This window comes from Falco biarmicus, chromosome 1, assembly GCF_023638135.1.
Source record: "Falco biarmicus isolate bFalBia1 chromosome 1, bFalBia1.pri, whole genome shotgun sequence".
NCBI lineage: Eukaryota > Metazoa > Chordata > Aves > Falconiformes > Falconidae > Falco > Falco biarmicus.
In genome coordinates this window covers 10,985,091-10,994,766 of record NC_079288.1, presented here as the reverse complement: position 1 = coordinate 10,994,766, position 9,676 = coordinate 10,985,091, and positions in this window count along the sequence as shown.

Here is a 9,676-nt window from a genome sequence, read left to right as displayed (position 1 = left end):
AGATGTCTCCCTGGATCTTATGTTCTTTATTGATTTTTCAATTTGGACAAACAAAGCGTCATTCAAAAACCAAACTCTTCCTCATTAATGCACCTTCGCTGTATCATGTTCTATAGCAATCAATTAACACATAAATAATTAAAACAACATTTTACAATAAAGTGTTTTGTCCATAAGAAGGCCTGTGATGTGTGAATTACAAGGCATTAATTCATACCTAGTTTTCTTAATGGACCTTGACCTTCGGCCTCATGTCTAGTGACAATGAAGTGTGAATTAATCCACCGTATTTCATGCACTGTCAACTCATCCCATCTAAATGGAGCACAGCCCCCCGAAAGGTCACCCAAATCTGCAGGGAGAGCAGATGTGGATGGTGTCAGCTTTACTGCAGCCCTTGGAAAGGTTTGGGGTGCACTGCATGGGGTGCCCCAAGGCTCCAGCGGCACCAGGCAAAGCCCGAGACCATCTCCCCTCCCCAGCCCTGGGCTTTATTTAACTCAACGCCAGAGCATATGGGCTTGGGATCCCCTTGCAGGGTAAAAATGCCACCATCAGCCCTCCTGTTGTTTAAGCAGAAGCTCGCCTAATGCCTTAGTCTGGCCTCTGCAAAGCCTTGCGGGATCCAGGCATGGGCTGCTCTGCGGAGGTCGCCCACCCCACGCCAGCCCCACCACCCAGGGCTTCACATCCCTTGAGGGCTGGGTGAGCAGCAGCACCCCCTTTGCTCTGCACCCCATGCATTGGGTCCATGGCCATCACGGGAGGAGCAGAGGTCCAGAGCTCAGACCTCCAGTCCCTAGAAAGCCCACATCCTGGAGGACACCGACCCCTGGTCCTCTCTAGGCAGCGGGTTCACTCAGCCTCATTGGAGGGATGCTTCGAAGGAAAGGATGCAAATTCTATTACCCATCCCTCAAGGTTTCCTCCGTTAAAAAATCAGATCTGGGCTGTGAACATGTCTGTGCTCCTGCACTTTGAGATGAGCTTTAATTAAGAGGTAAAATTATTAAAGCTGCAAGTTATTATAGCCTTAGGACCCCGGCCAGTGATATGAAGCAGATGGTCCAGGGGCAAGCAAAAGCCCTTTAATAAAGAAGCGTTTGCAATTCATGAGCATTAATTATGTCCACTTCTCTCATTTTAAAATGTTATGCTTGTCAGCCCTGGTATTGTGTGGAAAGCAAGCATGATGAATTAGGCAAACCCCTTCTGGTTCAGGACATATTCTTTGTGTGACGAAAATTAAAAGTATTATCTCCCAGAAGATAGAGTGATTAGAATATTTAAGCACTCGGGGTTCCCCACCCTTCCTCAGCCTCCCTCCCCACCACCTCAGCTTCCCTTTTCGGGTTTTGGAGGGCACTGCTGGGGTCCGGCTGCCCCAGGAGGCAGCAGGGGATGCATCTCCCCGGTCCCTGGGATGCTGACTGAGGGCACTGGGGTGCTCCAAACAGCTGTTAAACGGGGAACTGGTGCCACCCGGAGCAAGTCACTTGTCCTCGTGCTGCACCCCATATATTATTTATAATAAGACTAGCCCATGAAACAAAGATGAGGGAGAGGGTCTATCCCATTGAATTCCTTGCTCTGCTGCAGTTTGCTGTCACCACCACCATGCTTCCTCACCTGATTTCCATGGGTGTGAAGTGCCACACCATGGTACCTGCTTGCCAGATGTTCTGTCCTGCCACCAGATGCCTGGCCGGAGCTGCAGCGTTTCAGTGGGACCACGCACAGCTGGAGAGAGCCCTGCCAACCCAGGCAGTGCTGGGCTGGGGAAACCAAGGTGATACCACATGGTACAGCAGACAGGAGGCTCAGATCCCAGCCTGGACCTCCTAAAGCTGCAATCACAGTGCCCACCTGCCCTGCTCACCTGGGTGGTACAACAGCTTCAGGGCTAAAAGCAACGCACCTGGGGGCTGTTAGGGGAGGGCAGCATCCAGGATCCAAACACATGGACAGCCCTGGGTAAGACCAGCTCTGCAGCCATTGCTGTCACTCCTCTTTTTGCAATGAGAGCCATATCTTAAACTTTCGCTAGTCCAGGGGCAGGAAATACTCTGACATCCCTGCAACAGCACCCAAGTCTCCAAATCTCAGCGTACCCACACTGCATGGGAGAGTGGGGCAGAGATTCATGCAGGACTTCCCTCAGGCCAGTTTACCTCCATATGCTGCTAGCACAGCCTCAAGCTGCTGAATAATCCCAGATTTTTGGAGTCTCAAAAGGGGAGGAAATATTGAATCTGTGCTACTCTTTTCAGAGAGCATCCATGACTATGTGGATTCAGGTAAATGCATATATGAGACCTTCCATTTGGGATGCAACAGATGGAGCAGCCTTGCTGTGCTGCTGGGAGGGAGCTCTGGCTGATGCCTGGGCCAGTGCTAGGTGAGCTCTGGTTGCTCATCACGTTCATTGATGGACTGAGAGAGTTGAATCCGTTTGTCTTGGTGGTAAGAGGTAGGCTTGAGACTGGTTTGGGCTATAAGGGACAGATTGAGGAGGTGTGGGAAGCACTGGGAGCACTTCAGAAAAACAGCCACCGACAGCACTGCCCATCCTCACGTGGAACCTGAAAACATGGCACAGGGAACTGGTCACGCCGGCACATCAGGAAACCCTGCAAAGCCACGTGAACGTACCAGTCTGTCTTATTGTTGTCCTTTGCTTTCTCCCCTCATCTTTTTTCTCTGGGCACTTGAAGCATTCGTTAAGACCATTTAAAACATAACAGTGAATAATTTCTCCTACCACCCTCAACAACGAGAATCTCAACAAAGAGCCGAAAAGCCTCTCCTTGCATTTTCCTAGGTAGAAACTCAGGTTTTCCATGCAAGGGAGGTCTTGTGCCATGCCTGATGTTACAAGGTCGGTGGGAAAGGGCAAAGGATCTGAACTTGCTCAGACTGCTCCCCAACCCCCAAAGGCATCAGATAACCCAGTCTGACCTTACAGCATGAAGCCGCCTGCCCTCCCTGTAACAGCTTCACCCACTACAGAGCCTCATTTAAATATGACATAGTTTACATTCACAGAAATTTACTGGCTCTTCCTTTTGCCCTAAATTAAGCCCCATTATGGGACCATTTGATTTTTCCAGGGGTTAGTCAGAGAAGCCCAGGACTGGAGGAAATCATCTGTGTAAGCCCCCTGCAGAGTCCCAGCAAGGGCTGAGCACCAGGCTTTGGGAGGGTGCGAATCCACTCTGAAAATGGACCAATTCATCCCAAAAAAGCCATCCCACACACTGTGCTGACCACTGCTAAGCACCAGCCTGAGCTGGTCTGCGTTGAAATGAATCCCCAGCCTAGAGCCTGGAAGCTGATGCTTTAAGTGAAATGGGTCCTGCCTGTGAACCCTTACACAAAATAAACAAACCCAAACGCTTGGGTCTGGCTTTATTCAGGCAGCCCAGAGGAGGAGGTGGCTGTGGGTGCTTGTTTGCTGCAGTGATGGCTCAGTGCAATGGCTGGCTCGTACCTTGGTGCCTCTGCATTGCACCAGAGCTTGGGTCAGCTCATGACACCCTTTGCCCCCCTCCCTGTGCAGGGGTCCCAGGGGACAAACCCACCCGCTCCCACTGTGCAATGCAGGCTGGCAAGTACACACTGCTCCTACCTGCGCTTTGCAAGGGAGAAAACTGAGGCAGCAGTGGCTTGCCCACCGAAAAGCATTGCACAGCGTTGGTTTTAGGTTGGCTTGGTCGAATCGATCCACGAGGCCGTGTGGATGCTGAGCTCTGTCAGCACAGGAGCTCCCTAGGACCCTGCATCCAGCAGCCTGCTGCAAGCGCTGCAGGAACCTGCTGCCCCCTCCTGCACGTTTCTAGGGATCAGGGATTTTGTTTGCTTGCCTGCCAGCTTCACGGGATTTTATTTTTGCTTCCCGATTTAATTTGCCTGTCATTTATTTATAGCTATGCTTATAAAATATGCGGCCCCTTCTGAAACCTCTGTCCACATCAATGCTTGCAGGGACCAAAATAATTGCCACGTACACTGCTGGGCAAGACCAGCCCCAGAGGTAATGATCTCAGGCTGCTGCGGGACTGTGGAGCATCCTTTCCCAGGCCAGAACATTCAGCCATGCAGCCGTTTACTGTATTAACACTAAATTTCATGCTTGTGTTCCCATCCCTTCCCTGGCCACGTCTAGGCACTTCTGGTCACTCCCTGCCAGAAGAAGCACAGCTGGTGCTGCCATCTGAGCTCAGAGCCACTGCATGAAGACATCTCAGCACAGGGACAGCATCCCGACAAGGTCGCCAGGGTTTGCTCCGAGACCTCTCAGGAAGAGGAATGGGCGACCCTGCTGCAAGGTTCTCTAGTGAACCCCAAAATGTTGTCGTTGTCTCAGGGGCATCCAAACAGGCTTTAGGGGCAGGTATGGGAAGCATCTAATGCAAACTCTTCTCTGGCATGGATCCTGCCCAAAGGACCATGAGCTAAACCTGCCAGGAGCGCCCAGGCAGGGCTCAGCCCCAGCGCTGGCTCCCTGCTGGGAGGGACCAGTCCTGCAGCCATCCTTCCGAGGGCACCGAACGTCCCTGGAGGAGCAGCTAACAGACCATGCCCAGCAGACACCCAGGGCTCAGAGCAGACCCAAGGCTCATCCTTGTGCCCGAGACATCCAGCCAGGGCCGGGGGATGCGGCTCAGGTCTCCAGGAGGGCAGTGCATTTTTGGAGCAGCACCTGGAGGCCAGGTAGGGCTCCCCACAGTGACTGGAGCCAGCCTACAGCACAACTCTCCCAGGTCAAGCACCAAAGCACGGGCCTTTTCAGCTGCTGAAGGATAAATCAAATACACAGCTACCTCCTGCCACTGGTGGGTTATTGACATATGCAATGCTTCTCTTGCACATGCATGCATATAATTTGCATACGCAATTATCCCTTGACACAGGTATCTCAATTGCCTTGCTGTGAGCCTGCCCAGCTTGCAGCCGGCGAGAACACACGCTGCTTTTCCAGCGCAACACAGGGGTCAAAGGAGGCTCAGATCCCCCCAGCGCTCATTTCCCTGCCTCACGCACATGAAACCCAACCCCACACCACCGTTTTCGACCAAGTTCAACACCAGCACACCTCACCCTAGCTCATTGCCAAATTCAGCTGATTCCTCGGGTCCTGGGCCGGGCACACGAAGGGCTGTGCGGGGCTTGGGGAACATGCACCCCCAGAGCTCCGACAGCCACCGGGGCTCGGGAGCCTCCTGCTCCACCTGCTCCTGGCTGCAGAGGGGTCAGGTGCAGCTCCACCAGCGCAGCCGGGGGCACTGGGGTGCCCCTGGGCTCAGGGGGTCTCTCATTAAGGAGGAATAAGAAGAGAAGAGGGGGGGAGAAAAATCAGATACTGAACACAAGGAAAGGGAGGTGGAAAGTAATTCATTATCCCAGCTTACACCCAGGCCTATTAACTACTCCCCATCCCCTCGGCGTGGGCGGTAGGAAATCCTGCCCCGCACCAGGGCAGATGGCAGCGCCTCCAAATCACCCCCAGGTGCTTCACGGTCAATTAGAGGGAGTGTGGAGCAAGGGAGAGGGGTTAAAGATTACGCAAAGGGCCAGGCCAGTGACACAGCGGGGAGCTCTGCTGCTCATCTATATCATAGACACTAATTTGGTTTAATTTACTTCAAAGACTCTCCTGTAGGCTGTGGCATACGCAGGGCTGGGATCTATTTTTCTCAAAAGATGTTTGAAAGAGGGCAGGGGCCTTTCTCTTGAAAGCATCCCAAAGAGTGCTTTGGGGTTTGGTGTTTTTTGTGTTTGTTTGTTTGTGGTTTTTTTGTTGTTGTTGTTTGGTGTTTTTTTTTCTTACAAGAGCTGTCTCTAAAGGCAGATAAGAGGGAGCCCTGGGAAATGAAAGCCAAAAAAGTATATATGAAAGGAAACACAACCAACAAAGACTGAAATGAAGCAGTTAAAGCACTTCAGAATAAAGCCTCTCCCCACCCAGTGCCTGCCGAGGGGCAATAAAAGCATCCTGCAAAGTACTAGCCACAGATTACCCCGGGAAAGTTAAAGGTGTTGAATTATCTCCCAGGAAGCAAATAAACCAGGGAACGACTTGGAGCTTTTATCCTTTCATCAGTCTGGGAAGAAGTGGCTTGTTAATGCTGGGAGGCTTAGGGAGAATGGGAACACAAGCAAAACAGGGCAGCAGCTCGGAGCAGGATGCCCCTCGGTGGGCAGGAGGAAAGCAGGAGGACTGGGTCCTGGGTGCAGCACCCACCTTCTCCCTCCTGCACGGTGGGCGAGGTGGAGCCAGGGCCAGGGAGCTCCGGCTGCCAGCCCAGCTCTGAGCATCTTCCTGCAGCCTTGGGTGATCACAGCTGCCCTTCTCCATCCCACCCCAGGGAAGGGGCAGCACCTCCTTGGGGGGAGGGGATGCCAGACACAGCAAGAGCTAAGGGGTTTCCCTGTGGGAGCATCCCCGGTGCCCTTTCAGCCACAGCACAGATCATCCTTGGCTGAATTCAGGGTTAGACCCACTAAACACTCCTGGGGGTCTCTGCAGCATCTCAGGCACCTCCTGACTTCCAGGCAGGGCACTCCAGCACTGGCACCAGTGACTCACTGCTCAGCAGCCAGGCCAAAGCGTCATCCCCTGACTGCAGCCCCCAGTCAGCCTGTCCCTGCGAGGGGAGAGAGGAGCTGCAGCAGAGGAAGCACTCCATAAATCACCCCACAAAGAGGCTGTGTTCAAGGAAGCATCAATAATCATGTTAAATAATTACGAGGGAAAAAGTTGACCAAGTGAGAATGGGAGGGCTACGGGGTCAGCACCAGAGGGCAGAGAGGGGAGGGAGAGTTTTGAGGGCAGTCTGGAGGATGAGGGCAGCAAAGGGATGGGAGGGCTCAGGGGATGGGTAATAGATGCAGAAGAAAAAGTGTTGCTAGACTCCAAAAGCAGGCTGAGACTGCTCCAGCCAAGTCCCAAATGGATCTATATATTCACTAACCATATCCCAGCTTCAACCTGTTTGAGGAAAATGCAGCCCTCAGCACCCCTGTGCTAGGGAGAATCCAGCAGGGGAGATCTGCCATGGATGCTTTTATTTAAAGGCCAGTCCTAGTAGTGGTGGTGTTATCACATTTAGTTGAATTAACCAGATTACAAAACAGCAATAAAGCCTGTTCAGACAACATACAATCTGAGTCTTCTGCTAGTCTCAAACAGGGCTGAAGTGGGCAGCCTCAGAGCCCTCCCATCCAGGACAGGTTATCTGACATTATTTGTGTCAAATAAAAACAACAGGAAAAAAATTGCCACCTACCTCAGTTCTTGCAACAATAAAACAAACATGGAAGTGGTTCATCTTATTTAGTTGATAAAAACAGACTAAGTAACCAAGGTAGACAAAAAAAAAAAAAAAATTAAAACAGCAACCTGCATCAGGGCTGTTCAACTTATAGTGCCAGGGTCACTTACCTGTACTGCTTCCTCCACACGGATTATATAGGATGACTAATTGCATGTTGCCAGCAAACTCTGCCAATTTGCTAATTGACTTGAGTTTGTCATGAGGCTATCTGACCCTCTCTGCAAGGTGTTGGCCCTTGACATGGTCCTGGATTTGCTTCAGGTGTCTTCCATGTTCATTAACTGATTCCAGCAAGGGGGTGGGGAGGGACTGGAGCATCTTTAGGTGACTTGTGTGATGCCTCCAAAAGCCTGGTTCTCTATAAAGAGCCATGCTTGCTCCCACTTGGTTCATCTTTGTGTGTCTGCAACTGAGCACTCCCTGGCTGAGTCACACTCGAGTGAGCCGACTTGTTCATTTTGACAGACTAAAAGACTCTTGCAACCTGTCAGCCACCATGGGCTGAAGAAAACCTTCCCTGCACGAATTAATGTGACATTGACCAAAGAAGTCAAGCCAGAATGAACTAATTAGCTAGCTGGCACTTAGGGCAGCAGCAGCTGCATTTCCCCAGCGTAGCCAGCGTGCTAGCACCTGCCTTATCGGCACGTGAAAAGACCAGGTCGGTGCCAGAAGAGAGGGCTTCAGAATCCCAGCCAGGGCTATGCCCAGGGTGGGAGTGCTGCTGCGAGCTTTGCAAGGAGACCCGGCTGATACCCTGGCCCAAGAGATCTGGTTGTCACCCCGGGCGAGGACAGTTGGTTGGCACCCCAGCCATGCTCACCGGAGCCCGCAGCGTGGCCAAGCTCAGCCCAAACACTTTCTGTCCGCTCAGGGCTGCAGGGAAAGGCTTAGCTGCTCCTACCCATGCCAGCTTTACAGCCAGGTCCTGCACGGGGACCATGCCCCTGCACCTGCGAGGTGTCCCCCAGAGCAGGGTTGGTGGCACAGTGGGGCTGGGGGCTGCTCTCACACCACAGCCCGGGAGGGCTCTAGGAAGCGCGGTGGGAGCTGGGAGCCATGGCGGGCTGTGTGGGGAAAGGGGGCTGCATGGGGAAAGGGGGCTGCGAACAGAACGGCTGCTCCCAGACACCCAGGATTTTTATTCCTACCATAATTTTTCAATTTACAAGGCAGTAAATGAAAGAGGAAGACGAGATTTGCTCAGCGCATTTTTCAGAAGTATTTACTGCTGAGAACGCTCAAAAAGCCATTTAAACAATTGCTTTTATGATACAACACACATTACAGAAACTTCCCTAATATTTTTTTTCACCCCTCTGCCACTTTGCATCACGCTGCTGCCGTGTTGTTCAGTTAGCTGGTTTATGGGCTGTTTTGATTTTAATTGGGCTGTAGCCCCAGGATGCACTGAAATTTTTGAGTTTCATTTAGCTCGGTGTGCTTACAGCTAATCGGGCAAAAGTGCTGGGTCCTGCCTTAATGTCTCCTGTCATCTTGTGAGCCAGGAGAGCCGGGAGCGGGGAACACAGCACCCGATGGGGGTGACGCACCTCCAGCCTGGGTGCTGGTGGTCCCCCACAGCCCTTGTAGAGATGGGTTCCTGGGCTGGGGTCTAGAGGATGGTCCCTGTGGCCGTTGGATGGCATGAGGGGTAGGCTGAGGCCTGGGATGCTCAGGCTGGTGTTTAGGAAAGGCTTTTTCACGGGGCGGGGGGGAGGCGGGGGAGTGTCGGGGACTCAGCCCTGGAGGGTGCCAAGGCTTGGCTGAGCAAAGCCCAGCTCAGCCCGGGGCATGGTCCCACCCCAGGCAGGGGACAGGACTAGAGACCTCTGGGGCTCCCTGCATTTTTAATTCTTAATTATCTGCACTTTAACCCAGCCATTCCCAGCGGGCAGTAAGTGACGCCAAGAGGGGGGGACAACCCTCCACACCGCCAGCACCGCGGCTGGGAGCTGCATCCCACCTACCGCCCCCAGCCGCCCCCAGGGACCGGCGATGCTCCCACCCCGGGGGCACATCACTTCAGCCCTGTCCCTGCTGTCATCTGGGGGGACACCCGGACCCTGCGCCTTCAGAGCGCGGCCCCCGCAGCGGGGTGTCCTGCGGCGCCCCGCACCCTGCCGTGCCGCCTGCAGCCAGCGGGCGGCGCCCACGCACCGCGCAGGGCCGGCCCCCTCCGCACCGCTGCCCTGGGGCAGAGGGAAGGGAAAGGGAAGAAGGGAAAGGGAAAGGAAAGGAAAAAAGATCAAAAAAAGCCCGTTCCAGGCCAGCACGGGGGCTGTGGTGGAGGGACAGGACGCAGCTGCCGGGTGTCGCCCAGCTCCTGTCGCCACAGG